The sequence below is a fragment of the Nycticebus coucang genome, chromosome X (assembly GCF_027406575.1).
Source record: "Nycticebus coucang isolate mNycCou1 chromosome X, mNycCou1.pri, whole genome shotgun sequence".
Classification (NCBI taxonomy): domain Eukaryota; kingdom Metazoa; phylum Chordata; class Mammalia; order Primates; family Lorisidae; genus Nycticebus; species Nycticebus coucang.
This window is the reverse complement of record NC_069804.1, coordinates 69132732-69151690: the sequence shown is the minus strand read 5'-3', so window position 1 is coordinate 69151690 and position 18959 is coordinate 69132732. Positions and strand designations below refer to the sequence as shown.

General features: G+C 37.9%; 1 pseudogene; it reads left to right on the top strand.

Annotated features, from left to right (window-relative positions):
• Nucleotides 1-502: 502 nt before the first annotated feature.
• On the top strand, nt 503-7771 carry LOC128576849 (craniofacial development protein 1-like; annotated as a pseudogene).
• The last annotated feature ends 11188 nt before the right edge of the window (nt 7772-18959 follow it).

The following is an 18959-nucleotide window of genomic DNA, read 5'->3' as shown; positions in this document are numbered from 1 at the left end:
CTTTTCCATATGAAAAGTAATGGGTTCAACAATCAATGTTCCCAAAGTGTGGCATGGCTTCCAAAAGGACATGTTTATAGATGGTAAGCTCATGTGATTATTTCTTTGTTAGAAATTATTTTATGTTTATTTTCTATTTGTGGTATATTAGTGGCTATCCACTTAAAATTGTGCTATAAAGTTTCCTTTTAAAATAAATTTCTGTAAGCAAAAGGCTAAGTTGATTTAAATAAAATATTAACTGTACATATAGTACTTTGAATATTTATTTCTTTATTGCCGGCTTCTTTCAACCAGAATATAAACTTCTTGGGAGCAAGACTTTTGTCTGTCTTACTCACAACTATATTCCTGTTTCCTAGAGCAATGCTTGGCATGTAGTAGGTACTCAATAAATGATGTCAAATTAATTTCAAAAAGAATGAATTGGCTGTTACTCCATCCCTATGGTCACTTAATAGACCACTGCCTTTGTGGGCAGCTGCTATGGTCCTGTGGTTGGATGGTGCAGAGTGGCAACAACCTGGAGGAATTTGACTCTGAAGATCTCTTCACTTTATGGGAGGATGAAGCTATGTGCCATCAGGTAGAGAATATAGCAAAGGTTATGTAAATGAATTATTTTTTTTTATTGTTGGGGATTCATTGAGGGTACAATAAGCCAGGTTAACCTGATTGCATTTGTCAAGTAAAGTCCCTCTAGCAATCATGTCTTGACCACAGAAGGTGTGGCACACACCAAGGCCCCACCCCAGTCCCTCCTTCCCTCTCTCTGCTTTTCCTCCTCCTCCCATGACCTTAATTGTCGGTAATTGTCCTCATATCAAAATTGAGTACATAGGATTCATGTTTTTCTATTCTTGTGATGCTTTACTAAGAATAATGTCTTCCAGTTCCATCCAGGTTAATATGAAGGATGTAAAGTCTCCATTTTTTAAACAGCTGAATGGAATTCTATGGTATATGTATACCACATCTTGTTAATCCATTCCTGGGTTGGTGGGCATTTGGGCTGTTTCCACATTTCAGCGATTGTAAATTGAGGTGCGATAAACAGTCTAGTACAAGTGTTCTTATGATAAAAGGAATTTTTTCCTTTTGGGTAGATGCCCAGTAATAGGATTGCAGGATCAAATGGGAGGTCTAGCTTGAGTGCTTTGAGGTTTCTCCATACTTCCTTGCAGAAAGGTTGTACTAGTTTGCAATCCCATCAGCAGTGTAAAAGTGTTCCCTTCTCCCCACATCCAAGCCAGCATCTGCAGTTTTGAGATTTTGTGATGTGGCCCATTCTTGCTGGGGTTAGATGATATCTCAGGGTTGTTTTGATTTGCATTTCTCTAATATATAGGGATGATGAACATTTTATCATATGTTTGTTAGCCATTGGTCTGTCTTCTTTAGAGAAGGCTCTATTCATGTCTCTTGCCCATTGATATATGGAATTGTTGGCTTTTTTCATGTGGATTAATTTGAATTCTCTATAGATCTTAGTTATCAAACTTTTGTCTGATTGAAAATATGCAAATATCCTTTCCCATTGTGTAGGTTGTCTCTTTGCTTTGGCTGTTGTCTCCTGGGCTGTACAGAAGCTTTCAGTTTAATGAAGTCCCATTTGTTTATTTTTGTTGTTGTTGCAATTGCCATGGCAGTCTTCTTCATGAACTCTTTCCCCAAGCCAATATCTTCCAGTGTTTTTCCTACGCTTTCTTTGAGGATTTTTATTGTTTCATGCCTTAAATTTAAGTCCTTTATCCATCTTGAATCTTTTTTTGTGAGTGGGGAATGGAGTGGGTCCAGTTTCAGTCTTTTACACGTGGATATCCAGTTCTCCCAACACCATTTATTGAATAGGCAGTCTTTCCCTCAAGGTATGTTGCTGTTTACTTTATCAAAGATTAGGTGGTTGTAAGATGTTAGTTTCATTTCTTGGTTTTCTATTTGATTCCAAGTGTCTATGTCTCTATTTTTGTGCCAGTACCATGCTGTCTTGACCGCTATGGCTTTGTAGTACAGCCTAAAATCTGGTATGCTGATGCACCCAGCTTTATTTTTATTACTACGAACTGCCTTAGCTATACAGGGTGTTTTCCGGTTCCATACAAAATGCAGAATCATATTTTCCAAATCTTGAAAGTACGATGTTGGTATTTTAATAGGAATGGCATTGAATAGGTAGATTGCTTTGGGAAGTATAGACATTTTAACAATGTTGATTCTTCCCATCCATGACCATGGTATGGTCTTCCATTTGTTAATATCCTCTGCTATTTCCTTTCTGAGGAGTTCATAGTTTTCTTCATAGAGGTCCTTCACCTCCTTCGTTAGGTATATTCCTAAATATTTCATTTTCTTTGAAACTGTGGTAAAGGGAATTGTGTTCTTCATTAGCTTCTCATCTTCACTGTTATTCTCAGTATACAAAGGTTACTGACTAGTGGACATTGATTTTATATCCTGAAACATTACTGTATTTTTTGATGACTTGTATGAGTCTTGTGGTTGAGGCTTTGGGATTCTCTAAGTATAAAATCATGTCGTCAGCAAAGAGGGAGAGTTTGATCTCCACTGCTCCCATTTGGATTCCCTTTATTTCCTTGTCTTGCCTAATTGTATTGGCTAGAACTTCCAGCACTATGTTGAATAGTAAAGGTGACAGAGGACAACCTTGTCTGGTTCCAGTTCTAAGAGGAAAAGCTTTCAGTTTTACTCCATTCAGTAAAATATTAGCTGTGGGTTTGTCTTAGATAGCTTCAGTCAGTTTTAGAAATGTGCCACCTATGCCTATAATCTTCAGTGTTCTAGTTAGAAAAGGATGCTGGATTTTATCGAATGCTTTTTCTGCATCTATTGAGAGGATCATATAATCTATACTTTTGCCTCTGTTGATATGCTGGATAATGTTTATGGACTTGTGTATTTTAAACCAGCCTTGTATTCCTGAGATGAAACCTACTTGATCATGATGTATGAATTTTTGATGATAAGCTGTAATCTATTCGCTAAAATTTTGTTGAGAATTATATTCATGGGTGAGATTGGTCTGAAATTCTCCTTTTTGTTTGGGTCTTTTCCTGGTTTTGGTATCAGGGTGATGTTTGCTTCATAGAGTGTGTTGGGGAAGATTCCTTCTTCCTCAATTTTTTGGAACAATTTCTGCAGTACAGGAATAACCTCTTTCTTGAAGTTTTGGTAGAATTCTGGTGTGAAGCCATCTGGACAAGAGCACTTTTTGGTCGGAAGCTTTTTTATTGTTTCTTCTATCTCAGTGCTTGAAATTGGTCTGTTCAGGAGCTCTATTTCTTCCTGCCTAAGTCTAGACAGAGGGTGTGATTCCATACATTGTTCTATTTCCTTCATCTTGTCAAATTTCTGGGCATAGAGTTTCTGGTAGTATTCAGAGATGATTTCTTGTATCTGTGTGGCATCAGTTGTTATTTCCCCTTTATCATTTATGATTGAGGTTACTAGAGATTTTACTTTTCTATTTCTCGTTAGTCTGGCCAATGGTTTGTCTATTTTATTTATTTTTTCAAAATACCAACTGGTTGTTTCATTAATTTTCTGAATGATTCTTTTGTTTTCAATTTCATTGATCTCTGATTTGATTTTGGATATTTCTTTTCTTCTACTGAGTTTAGTCTTAGATTGTTCTTCTTTTTACAACTCCATAAGATGGCTTGTGAGTTTGTTGATGCACTCTCTTTCTGTTTTTCGAATGTAGGCATCTAAAGTGATAAATTTTCCTCTAAAAACTGCTTTCGCAGTATCCCACAGGTTTTGCTAGCTTGTGACTTCATTGTTGTTATGCTCAAGGAAGTTAATGATTTTCTTTTTTGTTTCTTCCTGCACCTATCTGTTATTCAACAGAAGGTTGTTTAATTTACATGCCTTTGTGTGGGGTCGAATGTTTATTTAGAGTTGAGTTCCACCTTCAGTACCTTATGATCTGAGAAGATACAAGGTAAAATTTGAATTCTTCTTATTCTGTTGACATTTGTTTTGTGTCCCAGGATATGATCAATTTTGGAGAATGTTCCATGGGGTGATGAGAAGAATGTATATTCTTTATCTTTGTGATGGAGTGTTCTATATGCACCTATCAAACACAGTTGTTCTAGGGTCTCATTTAAATCTCTTATATCTTTGTTTAATTTCTGTTTAGAGGATCTGTCCAGCTCTGTAAGAGGAGTGTTAAAGTCTCCTGTTATTATGGTATTATCAGATATCATCTTGCTCAGACTGAGTAAGATCTGTTTCAAGAATCTGGAAGCATTTAAATTGGGTGCATAAATATTTAGAATTGAAACGTCTTCTTGTTGTATTTTTCCCTTGACCAATATAAAGTGACCATCCTTGTCTTTTTTCCACTTTAGTTGCTTTAAATCCACATGTATGTGAAAAGAAGATTGCAACTCCTCTTTTCTTCTGAATTCCATTTGCCTGAAAAATTGTCTTCCAACCCTTGTCTCGGTGTTTCAATTTTTCTTTTGAAGCCACGTGTGTTTCTCGCAGACAGCAAATAGATGGCTTGTGTTTTTTAATCCAGTCAGCCAATCTATGTCTCTTCATTGGGGATTCAAGCCATTAATATTCATTGAGATAATTGATAAGTGTGGTAATATTCTATTCATCTTGTTTTGTGAGAGTCCAGTGCTTAATTTTATATTTTGCCTGAGTGTGGAGGTTAGGTTCTGTCCTTTAATTTCTGAGTTTTTACTTTTATGCTGATACATTGTGATGGTCAGTATGTAGAACAGGTTGAAGTATTTTCTGTAGAGCTGTTCTTGTTGTGGCGAATTTTTTCAATGTTTGTATACCCGTAAATGTTTTGATTTATCTATCAATTTTAAAGCTTAGCTTAGCATGGTACAGAATTCTGGGCTAGAAATTGTTTTGTTTAAATAGATTAAAGGCAGATGACCATTGTCTTCCTTCTTAAAAAGTTTCATTAGAGAAGTCTGTAGTCACTCTGATGGATTTTCCCTTGTAGGTCAACTGGCGCTTACTCCTGGCCAGCTTGCAGAATCATTTCTTTTGTCTTGACTTTGGACTGGTTCATCACAATATGTCTTGGAGAAGCTCAGTTAGAATTTAGGTGACCTGAGGTTCAATATCCCTCTGAAAGCAGTGCATCAGAATCTTTGGTGATATTTGGGAAATTTTCATTTATAATTTTCTCTAATATGGCTTCTATTCCTCTGGGTAATTGTTCTTCCCCTTCTGGAATTCCTACAACTTGTATTTTGGAACATTTCATAAAGTCCCATAATTCTGACAGGGAACGTTCTGCTTTCTCTCTCTTCTTTTCTGCCTCTTTTACTATCTGAGTTATCTCAAGAACTTTGTCCTCTGCCTCTGAAATTCTTTCTTCTGCATGGTGTAACCTGTTGCTGATACTTTCCATTGCATCTTTAAGTTCCCTAATTGACTGCTTCAGTTCCTTCAGATCTGCTATATTCTTTCTATAGTCTTCATATTGTTTACCTCTTATTTTATTCTGTTTTTGGATTTCCTTATGGTTATTTTCAACTTTATTAGAAGTTTACTTCATTGTTTCCATCATTTCCTTCATTGTTTTCATCATGTGTATTTTGAATTCCCTTTCTGTCTTTCCTAACAATTCTTTATAGGTGGAATCCTTTCTATTTGCTACCTTATGGTCCCTTGGAGGGATTGTTCTTGACTGATTCTTCATGTTGCCTGGAGTTTTCTGCTGATTCTTTCTCATGAGTGATTTATTTTATCTGTTTCCTTGCCCTAATTTTCCTTTTACTTCCTCTTGCTCTTTAAGTTCCCATGCCTGTGGACTAAGGTTTTGATGAGTCCTTTTGGTACAGGACCAGAAGAATGAGAATGTTGAAGAGCAAGAAGGGATAGAAGAAAGAAAGAATGAAAATAAAATTTCATTCTTTTGAAAGGGGTAGGTAAAAGAGAATATTGACAGAAAGAAGAGAGGCACAGAAAGAGGGAGACAGAGCAATATAGGTGTACAGTAGGGTACTTTGACACAACATTAAAAAATCCCCAACCTCTGGGGGTGCCTGGTTGGGTGGTTCCCTTGAGATCAGCAGCTCTTTGTGAACCTGATCAGACACAGTACCTCACCTCCACCAAGTAGAGAGGAAAGACAAAAATGCTATAAATCAAACCAAAACAAACAAATAGAAAACTTTATGGAAAAAAATTGGATGAAAAACCCAATAATAGGGGTAGAAATACTAGCAAAAATGAAGTTCTAGTTATTGAAAAAGGCAGCAATGGGAAATTGTATTTAAACTAGAAAATGGAGAAAGAAAAGAAAGTAAAAAAAGAAAAGAAAAAATCTGTGTGGAAAAGGTTGAAATTAAAAAAGAAAACAACAAGAACGACATCAAAATAAACAAAAAACAAACAAGAAAATAAACAACGAAAAACAAAGCAGTATATATCTTGTTGAATATTGTCTGGGCAACAGGTGGTCTTCTTGGGTATGAGATGTTAATCACAATGCTGATACGACTGGAGAGCTCTGCTGATTTCTCAAATCTCACAGGGTAGACACCCTAAATCTCTTTTCAGCCCTCTTAGAAGGCACTTTAAACTTCTAAACTTGTTAAGTAGAAGCTTTCCCGGGAAAGTGCTTGTTGCTGGAATCGCTGCTGAAGTGGCTATCCACTTACCCAGTGTGCCAAAACCGGTCTCACTCTGCCCCTGGGGGTTAGGGCTGTAAGGCGGCTCAGTCCCCGCCTTTAGTCTGCTCTGTCACTAGGTTACTAGCTCCCGCCTGATTCTGGCTCTGCAACCCTGAGGGCAGACCTTGCTGGGGCAGTTCTCTCACAATGGCTCCCTGTGGCCCACAGCCAAACACTATTAGCTCCGTCCAGCTCAGTGGCTCAGTCTGGGGCCTTACACAATGCCCAAAGTTTTCCACAATCCTGCTCAAGCTCTCCCCAAGGCAGTTGAACTGATTATCAAGTCCATAAACACCAAAACAGTTCACAGGTAACGCCTTTCCAGTTTGCAGTCTCGCTGCTACTGTACTTACAGCTGCCAGCAGAATTAGACCAATCAAACACATGTGAACACTTGACAGTTTTCCACTGTTTTTGTCCTCCTCTTGGGGTCCAGAAGTCTCTTGCTGACTCCCTGTATCCTCACAGGGATGATTATAGGCAGATCCCACCAGCCAGAGATGCCTGGAGTGTTATCTCCCCAGACTCACAGTGCCCAGATGCAGGGAAGCTGTTACTCAGCCTCCATCTTGCTCTCTCTGGCATGTAAATTAATTATTGAAGGAAGATGAAGTGGATGGTAAAGAACAGGCATAGAAAACCAAAGGAAAATTATAAAGGCTCAGAGCATTTCAGCTGGGAAGAGAAAACAAGGTGGCCTCATGTTAGGAGAAGAGGAAGAGGAGAATGCCAGTGCAGATTCTGAAGGCAGTAGCAGTGAGAAAGAAGATGAAGCTGCAAAGTGGGAAAAAGGCAATGGATCAGAGGATGCAAGGACAAAGGAGGATTGAACTCTGGGACCAAAATTTAAAATGCTCTCAACTACACAAGAGAGGACAGGAGACTGGAGAAACAAGTTCAAGTAAATTGCTGGTTAAAGCAGAAGAGTTGGAGAAACCTAAAGAAATAGAAAAAGTGAAAATCACCAAAGTATTTTATTTCATTGGTGAGAAAGTGAGGGTGACTAAGGAATTAAAATCTACATCTAAAGAAGCCATTTTTTTTTCAAGCAAAGTGAGAAAGAAAAGCCACAAGCCAATGTCCCTTCAGCTCTGCTATAACTCCCTACTTGGTCAAGGTTTTCATCCAAAAGAAATGAAAACGTAGGTGTCCTAAAATAAACAAATAAACAAAATCTTACACAAGCATGTATTATTTATGATAGTGTAAAATTGAAAACAGCTCAGGTATCAATCAGTAGCAGAATGAATAAACAAAGTGTGGCAATAATAAAAAACAAACTGTTGTATACATGGATGAACCTCAAAAGCATTGTGCTTCAGGAAAGAAACCAGAAACAGTATAATAAGTACCATATTATTTCATCTACATAAAGTTCAAAACTAAGCAAAGCTAATCTATAATAATAGAAGTCTGATGGGCATTTATTTTTCTCCTATGTGGGGAATTGGCTGGGAAAGGAACTTTCTGATATGACGGAAATATTTTATATTTTAACTGTGCGTGTGAGTTTCACAGGGTGTGCATTGGCTAAAACTGATGGGAGATAAACCGTACCTTCAATCTATACATTTTACTGTACTCGTGTACATTTAAATGCCAAAAAATGTGGAGGTTGGGAGGTGAGGGAAGATTCTAGTATACGACTGAGCCAGAGGATACTTACCCATATACCCTGATGTCAGTGCATAAATCCTGACATGGGCAGGGGAACACAAATTGCTTTTTGTCCCTGCTGATTCAAGGCAGATGTAAAATCAGGCAGTGCTGCTCATTTGATTTCTCCTTGTAAGCTCATGGCCATCAGTGCTTGATGACTCTGCATAATAAATGAAGCAGTACCTTGTAGCAAAAGAAGTCTGTCATGAGTAAATGTGAAATAACTCCCATTTCCCATTGAAGAAGACCTGCTGAATAAGGCCCACGTTGTGTGTGTGCATGTGTGTAAGTGTGTGTGTTTTAATAACTGGAATTTGCTTCATTTTTGTCATAAAGACTGGCTTATCTGCCTGAAAGGCAACCTTACAAATAATAGCAAATTGTGCAACCTGGACTTAGTGTATGTACTTGGGGATGGACATTGGAACTTGGTTATTAGTATATTAAAGGGCTTTTTTTTTTTAATCTTGTGAGAGTTATAAACTATTCATATTCTGGTTTATAGTATACAGAATCTACTGAAACAAATTATGATTCTGTAAAACCTTTTTATATTAGGTCTAGAAAGGAGGACTAGCTATTATTATGTTTTTATTTAACTTACAGGGACATAATATCTCATCAGCTTTTCCAAAGGAGAAACAATGAGTTGAGTAATTTTGCATAATAAGGAGACTTTAAAACTAGATATAGAAAAAAAGACCACTCCATTCTATCCTCATCTATGTCTTAAAGGACCTGTATATACTCACTGTTTTTGAAACTAGCTTTGTGCTGTCTTTTATTTTATTATAAAATCATAGCTGTGTACATTAATGCGATCAAGGGGCACCATACACTGGTTTTATAGACCATTTGACGTATTCTCATCACACTGGTTAACATAGCCTTCCTGGAATTTTCTTAGTAATTGTGTTAAGATATTTATATTCTACATTTACTAAGTTTCACATGGACCCTTGTAAGATGCACCATAGGTGTAATCCCACCAATCACCCTCCCTCTGCCAATCCTCTCCCCTCCCCCCTCCCTTTCCCCCTTCCTCTTATTCTTAGGTTATAACTGGGTTATAGCTTTCATGTGAAAGCCATAAGTTAGTTTCATAGTAGGGCTGAGTACATTGGATACTTTTTCTTCCATTCTTGAGATACTTTACTAAGAAGAATATGTTCCAGCTCCATACATGTAAACATGAAAGAGGTAAAGTCTACATCTTTCTTTAAGGCTGCATAATATTCCATGGTGTACATATGCAACAATTTATAATCCACTCGTGGATCAATGGGCACTTGGGGTTTTTCCATGACTTAGCAGGTATGAATTGGGCTGCAATAAACATTCTGGTACAAATATCTTTGTTACAATATGATTTTTGGTCTTCTGAGTATATACCTAGTAGAGGAATTATAGGATTGAATGGCAGATCTATTTTTATATCTCTAAGTGTTCTCCAATAATCTTTCCAAAAGGAATGTATTAATTTGCATTCCCATGAGCAGTGTAGAAGTGTTCCCCTTTCTCTACATCCACGCCAACATCTCTGGTCTTGGAATTTTGTGATATGGGCTACTCTTACTGGAGTTAGATGATATCTCAAAGTAGTTTTGATTTGCAATTTTCTGGTGATTAAGAATGATGAGCTTATTTTCATATGTCTGTATGCTGTGCACCTGTCTTCTTCAGAGAAGTTTCTCTTCAGCTCCCTTGCACAGCCTGAGATGGGATCACTTGTTCCTTTCTTGCTTATATGTTTGAGTTCTTTCTGGGTTCTGGTTATTAAACTTTTGTCAGGGTGAGACATAACCTACAAATATCTTCTCCCATTCCGAGGGCTGTTTACTTGCTTTACTTACTGTGTTCTTGGTTGTGCAGAAGCTTTTTAGTTTGATCAGGTCCCAGTAGTGTATTTTTGAAGCTGCTTCAATTGCATGGGGAGGGGGGGGGTCCTTCTCATAACATATTTGTCCAGACTGATTTTTCAAGAGTTTTTTCTGCACTCTCTTCTAGTATTTTTATAGTTTCATGTCTTAAGTTCAAATCTTTAATCCAGTGAGAGTCTATCTTAGTTAATGGTGAAAGGCGTGGGTCCAGTTTCAGTCTTCTACAGGTAGGCAGCCAGTTCACACATCACCATTTGTTAAATAGGGAATCTTTTCCCCACTGAAAGTTTTTGATTGTCTTCTCAAAAATAAAATAATGGTAAGTAGCTGGATTCATCTCTTGGTTCTCTATTCTGTTCCATACATCTACCTCTCTGTTTTTGTGCCACTACCATGCTGTTTTGATCACTATTGATTTATAGTATAGTCTGAGGTCTGGTAGTGTGATTCCTCCTGCTTTGTTTTTATTTTTGAGTAATGTCTTGCCTATTCGAGGTTTTTTCTAATTCCATATAAAATGAAGTATTATTTTTCCAAGATCTTTAAAGTATGATGGTAGAGCTTTAATAGGGATTGCCTTAAAATTGTATATTGCTTTGGGTAGCATGGACATTTTAAAAATGTTGATTCTTCCCAGCCATGAGCATGGTATGTTTTTCCATTTGTTAACATTTTCAGCTATTTCTTTACTTAAAGTTTCATAGTTCTCTTTATAGAGATTTTTCAAGTCCTTTGTTAGTTAAACTCCCAAATATTTCATCTTCTTTGGCACTACTGTGAATGGAATAGAGTCCTTAACTGTTTTTCAGATTGACTATTGTTGGTATATATAAAGGCTACCCATTTATGAATGTTTATTTTGTAAACTGAGACACTGCTGTATTCCGTGATCACTTCCAAGAGTTTTGTAGTAGAATCCCTCGTGTTTTACAGATATACAATCATATCATCCGCAAAGAGAGGAAGTTTGATCTCTTCTGACCCTATATGGATACCCTTTATCACCTTTTCTTCCCTAATTGCGATGGCTAAAACTTCCATTACAATGTTAAAGAGCAGTGGAAACAATGGGCATCCTTGTCTGATTCCTGATCTCAGTGGAAATGATTTCAATTTAACTCCATTCAATATGAACTTGGCTGTGGGTTTGCTGTAGATGGCCTCTATCAGTTTAAGAAATGTCCCTTCTAGACTAATTTTCTTGAGTGTTCTTATCATGAAGGGATGCTGGATATTATCAAAAGCTTTTTCTGCACCAATTGAGAGAATCATATGATCTTAGTATTTTAATTTATTTATGTGCTGAATTATACTTACAGATTTACGTATATTGAACCAGCCTTGAGACCCTGGGATAAAACCGACTTGGTCATGTTGTATAATGTGTTTGATGTGTTGCTGGATTCTGTTTGTTAGGATCTTGTTGAATATTTTTGCATCTATATTCATTAGTGATATTGGTCTATAATTTGCTTTCTTGTAGGGTGTTTTCCTGGTTTGGGGATCAGGGTGATGTTTGCTTCATAGAACATGTTGAGTGTCTTTCTTCTTTTTCTACATTTTGGAAAAGGTTGAGTAATATAGGTCCTAGTTCCTATTTAAAGGTTTGGTAGAATTATGACTTGAAGCCATCTGGTCTCGGGCTTTTCTTTTTAGGGAAATTTTGCATGGTTCATGCTATTTCTGAACTTGATATTGGCCTGTTCAACATTTCCACTTGATTCTGGCTAAGTCTTGGAAGATGACATGCTTCCAAGCATTGGTCAATTTCCTTCAGATTTTAATATTTCCGAGAATAAAGTATCTTGTAATATTCATTAAGGATTTTTTTGAATTTCTGAGGAGTCTGTTATCATTTCTTCTTTGTCACTTCTGATTGATGAAATTAGAGATTTTACTCTTTTTTTTCCTGGGTAGGTTTGCCAAAGGTTTATCTATTTTATTGACCTTTTCAAAAAATCAACTTTTTGATTTATTGATCTGTTGTATAATTCTTTTGTTTGGAATTTCATTTAATTCTGCTCTAATTTATGTTATTTCTTTTCTTCTACAGGTTTTGGGGTTGGGATGTTCTTCCTTTTCTAGTTGCTTGAGACGTCCCATTAAGTTGTTAACTTCCTCTCTTTTCATTCTCTTGAGGAAGGCTTGAAGTGCTATAAATTTCCCTCTTAGGACTGACTTTGTGGTGTCCCAGAGGTTCTGATAATTTGTGTCTTCCTTGTTTTGTTCCAAAAATTTGGCAATTTCCTTCTTAATCTCATCTCTGACCCAGCTACCATTCATCATAAGAATGTTTATCTTCCATGTTTTTGTATGAGTATGCAGATTCCTGTTGTTACTGAGTTCAGCTTTTATTTCTTGGTGGTCCGAGAAGATGCAAGGAATATTTTCTATTCCTTTAAACTTACTGAGGTTTGATTTGTGACCTAAGATGTGATCAATTTTGGGGTATGTTCCGTGGGCTGATGAGAAGTATGTGTATTCAGTTTTTGGAGGATGAAATGTTCTGTAGATGTCTACTAAATCCAAATGTTGGATGTTTAGGTTTAAATCTAAAATTTCTTTGCTCAGCTTCTTTTTGGAGGATCTATCCAACACTACCAAAGTAGTGTTGAAATCTCTGATTCTTATGGAGCTGGAGAAAATCAAGTTGCTCGTGTCTTTTAGAGTTTATGTTATAAATTGAGGCACATTTAGTTGGGTGCATAAATATTAATAATTGAAATCTGATCATATTGAGTATTACCCTTAACAAATATGAAGTGACCATTCTTATCCGTCCTTACTTTTGTTGGCTTAAAGCCTATTGTATCTGCATATAGAACTGCAACACCTGCTTTTTTCTGATTACCATTTGCCTGAAATATGGACAACCGTCCTTTCACCCTGAGTCCATATTTATCTTTTAAGGTAAGATGTCATTCTTGTATGCAGCAAATATCTTGCCTAAGTTTTTGTATCCAGTCAGCCAACCTGTGCCTCTTTAGAGGACAGTTTAAGTCATTCACATTAATGGAGAATATAGATAAGTCTGGTTAAATTTGGGGTATCGAGTTTTTTGAAAGTCCAGTGGACATTTTTAATCCAATCAGCCCCACCCCTGATTGATGTTACTGACATAACAGAAGAACTTTGTGGAATTTTTTTCTGTTCCAGCTAAATTCTCCTGCAGAAGAGCTGTGTTGAGTTCACAGATCCTGTCCCTCAGGCTCTGTCTTTGCTGTTGCAGGTTTGTATTTGCAGCACTGTTAGCTTTCAGTTCTAGCCTTCTGCCTTCCTTTGTCTAGGCTGATGATCCCCTGAGGGCTGGGTGTGTCTTAGGCTCAGTAAAGCGATCCTCTGTTTCAGCCCTGCCCTGGAGTCAGGCAGCACTGTGAGTGCTATTTCTACTACCTGCACTCCACCCAGGCCCCTACTGCCTCAGGCAAACCCTTTACTCATGGGGCCTTCATTTCCATCCCAGATCTGTTCTACCGGTGGTTGCCAACTGAGAAGATGCCCGGCCTTCTCTCATTCCCCAGAGACACAGGGGATGTAACTCCAGACTATCCAGGGGTGAGCCCTATTGTTGCCAAAAAATGGCTGGTGCTCTGCACCTTGGGGCACCGCTGCACCTGCGAGGTTCCCTCTCAGCCAACCGTTCTCTCCTCACTCCTGTGTTGCAGAATCAACACTGGCCAGCAGTAGTTCATGCCCTGTCCACACCCCTTGAGAAATCACCTACAAATCTGTGCTCCTGGGGGGCAGGCCTTCAGACCTCCACATGAGACTGGAGGGGAGTGCTGGGAGCTCAGAATTGCAGGTAGAAAATATATACAGTTTTACACAGTTTTATGCCTGGCAGGAGAGTGCCATGGCATCCTAGTAGGGGAAGTAGTTCCAGTTTTTAGAGGGTCTCTCCTGTGCAGTATAATGGGAGGACTTATGAACTCTGCTCATTTGTTTATGGGGTACTCTGGGCCTTTCTCATGGGGCAGGGAACTCCCATCTGCTTGGTGATAGATATTGTACCTTTTGTTTGTGTCCTTGGGGTCGCAGCTTACCTCAGCAGGGTTGGTGTTTGTTCTTCAACCTTCTCTCTCGGTGCAACTCTAATCCACCAGGTTACTTGCTAAATTACTGTCCTTTAACTCTCCTTCTGAACAGGAGCCACTGTGGAAAGCTGGCTTCAGTCAGCCATCTTGTCTATGCCCCCCGCTTCATGCTGCCTTAATGACTATGTTCAAATTGTGCTTATTTCAGTTTATTTCCTTAATGTTTGGGTAATTAAGTGCCAGTGCGCTTCACTGGGAGACATTGGGAACTTGCTCTAAAATAATGGCCCTCAAACCTTAGTGTGCTCCTAGTGAAAATTTCCAGAACTTTCCTCCCTGAGAATCTGATTCAGTGGGTCAGGGAGGGGGCTGTAGAGTTTGCATTTTAAGAAACTTCTGGACATTCCAAAGCAATTAATTCTTAGTACTAAGAGACTCTAAATATATAACAAATACTTGAGGGAGAATCAGGAAAGAGAACTTTATTCTTTGTATTTGTCAGGGACTGTCAGGGTGTGTAGCCACTCGAGAACAGGAGTCATGACTCTGTGTATCACTGGCATTATTATGGTTCAGACACAGAGTAGGAATATAAGACATTTTGATTGAGTAAAATAATTAAAACAAATAACCTATACATATAATGCTATCAAATACAGCTCAATTCAGGAAAGGATCACACATGTAGAAAACCTTTATTAAGAATATGTAGCAAACATACTAAGTGATAACAGCATCCATATAAAACATGACAATTTTCAGTATTAGAAAGAAGTTGGGTACAGTTCTGCATGTCTATAGTTCCAGCTGCTCAGGAGGCTCAAGGAGGAGGATTTCTTTAGCTCAGGAGTTCAAGACCAACCTGGGCAACACAGTGAGACCTGTTTTTTTTTTTTTTTTTTTTTTTAGAAAAAAAGAAAATAGGTTAGGAAGGCAAAGAGACTTATATGGCCAAACAGAAGACTCCCCAGGGAAATCCTCTTTGCATTTTTTTTTTCTGGCAAAAGGAACATTAAGATATATTAACCCGGGCGGCACCTGTGGCTCAAGGAGTAGGGCGCCGGTCCCATATGCCGGAGGTGGCGGGTTCAAACCCAGCCCCGGCCAAAAAACACACACACACACAAAAAAAAGATATATTAACCCAAATTGGTTGTCAGTGATTTCTTTTTTAAAATCAAAATCATACAGTGCATAGTTTGAAAAGTCAAAATGTCTGATTCAGTCCTGGGTCCTGCATTCCAGGGACAATCACCTTTAAACTCTTAGCTATTTCTGTAGGCATTTTTGTCCATATTTTAAAATACAATACTTACCATACTGCTGTTTCTTGATATATAAATTTTATACATTATTTATTAACTTCCTCTTCACTCTTGTTTTTAAGAAGCACTAATTCCTGTTTTAGAAGATCATTTAACATTCTAATACCACCGCCTGTGCCTTGACTCCTCAATTCTCTTTCCATTCTTTGTATTCAGTTACATTATAATTTGGTGTTAACCTTATTAACACTGTGTTAGTATTGTTCACTCCTGAGCCAGAGAGCTGACGATAGGTGTATTTCCTGTCTTGTACGGATATGTATATTTTGTTGGTTGGTTTTCTATCTCCTCATCACACTTTTTTTCTAAACTCTCTTACAGAGCTGTAAAATTCCTCTGAAAACTGTTTTCTACTATATTGTACTGTATTTTATATTTTACCATATTCTATATAATATTCTACTGCATTCTGTAATCGCTAGTCCCATCTTCCTCTTCCCAACATCCCTATGGAGACTTCTGCCTCCTCCAGTCTGAGCTGTTTGTTCTCTTGACTTTCTGTGCACATGTTATTCTGAGACTGCCTTTTATTCATCTTTGTGGTTATCTCCTGTTTCTTGGGTATAGTATCCTCCTCTTCTATGGCATTTCCGTATTTTGATAGAGCTTACCCTCCAGTAATTTCCCAAGGAAAAGTGTTATGAGAGAATGTTATCAAGACTCATTCATGTGGGGAGACTGGAGCAAGCTGTCTGACTAGAAACATCTCCTTACTAGCCACTTGCAGTGAGGCAGGGGAAAGAAAATTCCAGCTGGGAGAACCTACCCAGAAACATCACTCTGGGGGCACAGTGAACCATGCTGGACTCCAGGATTCACCAAAGAGGTATGGAGCTGAGGAAAATTATCACACAAAGTTAGTGATTAGGAAAGGTCAGGGGCTATCTGGCCAGCTCACCTGTGAAGAACTGGGGACAGGAAAGGACTGTCCAGCTGTTTTTTTTTTGAGGGGGGGTACACTGCTCAGTGGAGCTGCCTTGGAAGGCTTAAACAAGTGAGTGGACTTAACAATATCCAGTAGCTGGGATTCAATACAGGGTGGGGTGGATTTCCCATTGGCTTGGCTATTAGCTGGGTGCCAACACTGTGTGAAGGCCATGTGGGAGAAATGGTATGGAGGGTCTCAGTAAACAGCCAGCACTGGTGTGCCTGCTGAGCTCAGGCATTCAACCTTCAGGTGATTTGAGTAGCCTCTGCACCCCTGGGAGAGCCACTTTTGTTGTCAGGCGCACTGTTGACATACCTCCTAAGGAATCTGTAAAGAACTTTGGGACCCCAGTCCTATGGGAACTGAATGCTAACAAAGGAACCAGACTCTGATTGAGGGCACTAAGTTGGGAAGACAGGACCTGACGTCTTCTACATCTGAAGAGTGGCTTCTGACACCCATATTATACAGCAAAATCGGTGTATGTTCTCTGTCTCATAACACCACTGTACCACCTAGTGTCTAGGAAATTTATTACTATATATAATATATATGAATATATACATATATATGTATAGGTGTGTGCATATATGTGTATATTCACATATATATTTTTGAGGGTCTGGACATAAAAAGGTTTTTATTCTTTTATTTATTATTTTATTAAGTCTTCTGTACATAGATCATAAATACATTTATGACATTTTCAATGTGTTGCTTATTTGTACAAATTGGAGTGCTTGCATCATACTAATCAGCATAGTTTTCACCTCATTTACCCAATTATTGCATTAGGACATTTGAGTTCTACACATGATAGATCCAACTTGCACTTGCAATTTGCTCCATAGGTGTGGCCCCCCTACTATCCTTCCGACGCCCACTCCTCCCTTGTCCCTCTTTTTCACTCCTAGGCTAAATTTGTGTTTCATTTTTCATATGCAAGTGTGCATGATTATAAATCGATTTCACAGTAGTACTGAGTACATTGGATACTTTTTTTTTCATTCCTAAGATACTTTACTAAGAAGAATATTTTCCAGCTCCATCCATGTAAACATAAAACAGGTAAAGTTTCCATTTTTTTACTGCTGCATAGTATTCCATGGTATACATATACCACAATTTATTAATTCATTCATGGGTCTATGGACACTTGGGTTTCTTCCATGACTTCGCAATTATGAATCGAGCTGCAATGAACAATCTGGTGAAAATATCTTTATTGCAAAATGATTTTTGGTGTTTTTCATATACACCTAGAAGAGGAGTGGCAGGAACAATGGTAGGTCTACATTTAGATCACTGACTGTTCTCCAAACATCCTTCCAAAAGGAACATACTAGCTTGCATTCCCACCAGCAGTGCAGAAGTGTTCCCTTTTCTCCACATCCACACCAAAATCTGTTGTTTTGGGATTTTGTGATGGGGGCTATTCTTACTGGAATTAGATGGTATCTCAGTAGTTTTGGTTTGCAATTCTCTGATAATTAAAGATGATGAGCATTTTTTCATGTGTCTGTAGGCCATGCACCTGTCTTCTTCAGAGAAGCTTCTGTTCATGTCTCTTGCCCACAATGAAAAGAGATCACTTGTTTTTTGCTTAGTAATAACTTTCAATTCTCTGTTGATTCAGGTTATTAGACATTTTTTGGTAGTATAACTTGCAAAAATCCTCTCCCATTCTGAGGACTGTCTATTTGCTTTACTTAGTGTGTTCTTGGCAGTGCAGAAGCTTTTTAATTTGATCAGATCCCAGTAATGTACTTTTGATGTTGCTTCAATTGCCCCTGGTGTCTTCCTCATGAAATATTCTCCTAGGCTGATTTTTTCAAGCGTTTCCCCTGCACTCTCTCTAAGAATATTTATAGTTTCATGTCTTAAGTTTAAGTCCTTTAACCAGTGAGAGTCAATTTTTGTTAGAGGAGAAAGGTGTGGGTCTAGTTTCAGTCTTCTAAAAGTTGCCAGCCAATTCATCCAGCACCATTTATTGAATAAGAAATCTTTATGCCAATTTACATTTTTAATAGGCTTATCAAAAATCAAATGATGATAAGTCTCTGGGTTCACCTCTTGGTCTTAAATTCTGTTCCATACATTTACCTCTCTATTTTTGTGCCAGTACCATGCTGTTTTGATCACTATCGATTTATAGTATAGTCTGAACTCAGGAAGCGTGATTCCTCCCGACTCGTTTTTATTTCTGAGTAATGTATCGGCCATTTTAGTATTTTTTTCTGTTTCCATATACAACGAAGTACTAATTTTTCCAGGTCCTTAAAACATGACAGAGATGTTTTAATAGGGATTGCATTAAATTGTAGATTGCTTTAGGTAGTATAGACATTTTAACAATGTGGATTCTTCTCAGCCATGAGCATGGTATATTTTTCCATTTGTTAACATCTTCAGCTATTTATTTTCTCAATTATGTAGTTGTCTTATAGAGATCTTTCATGTCC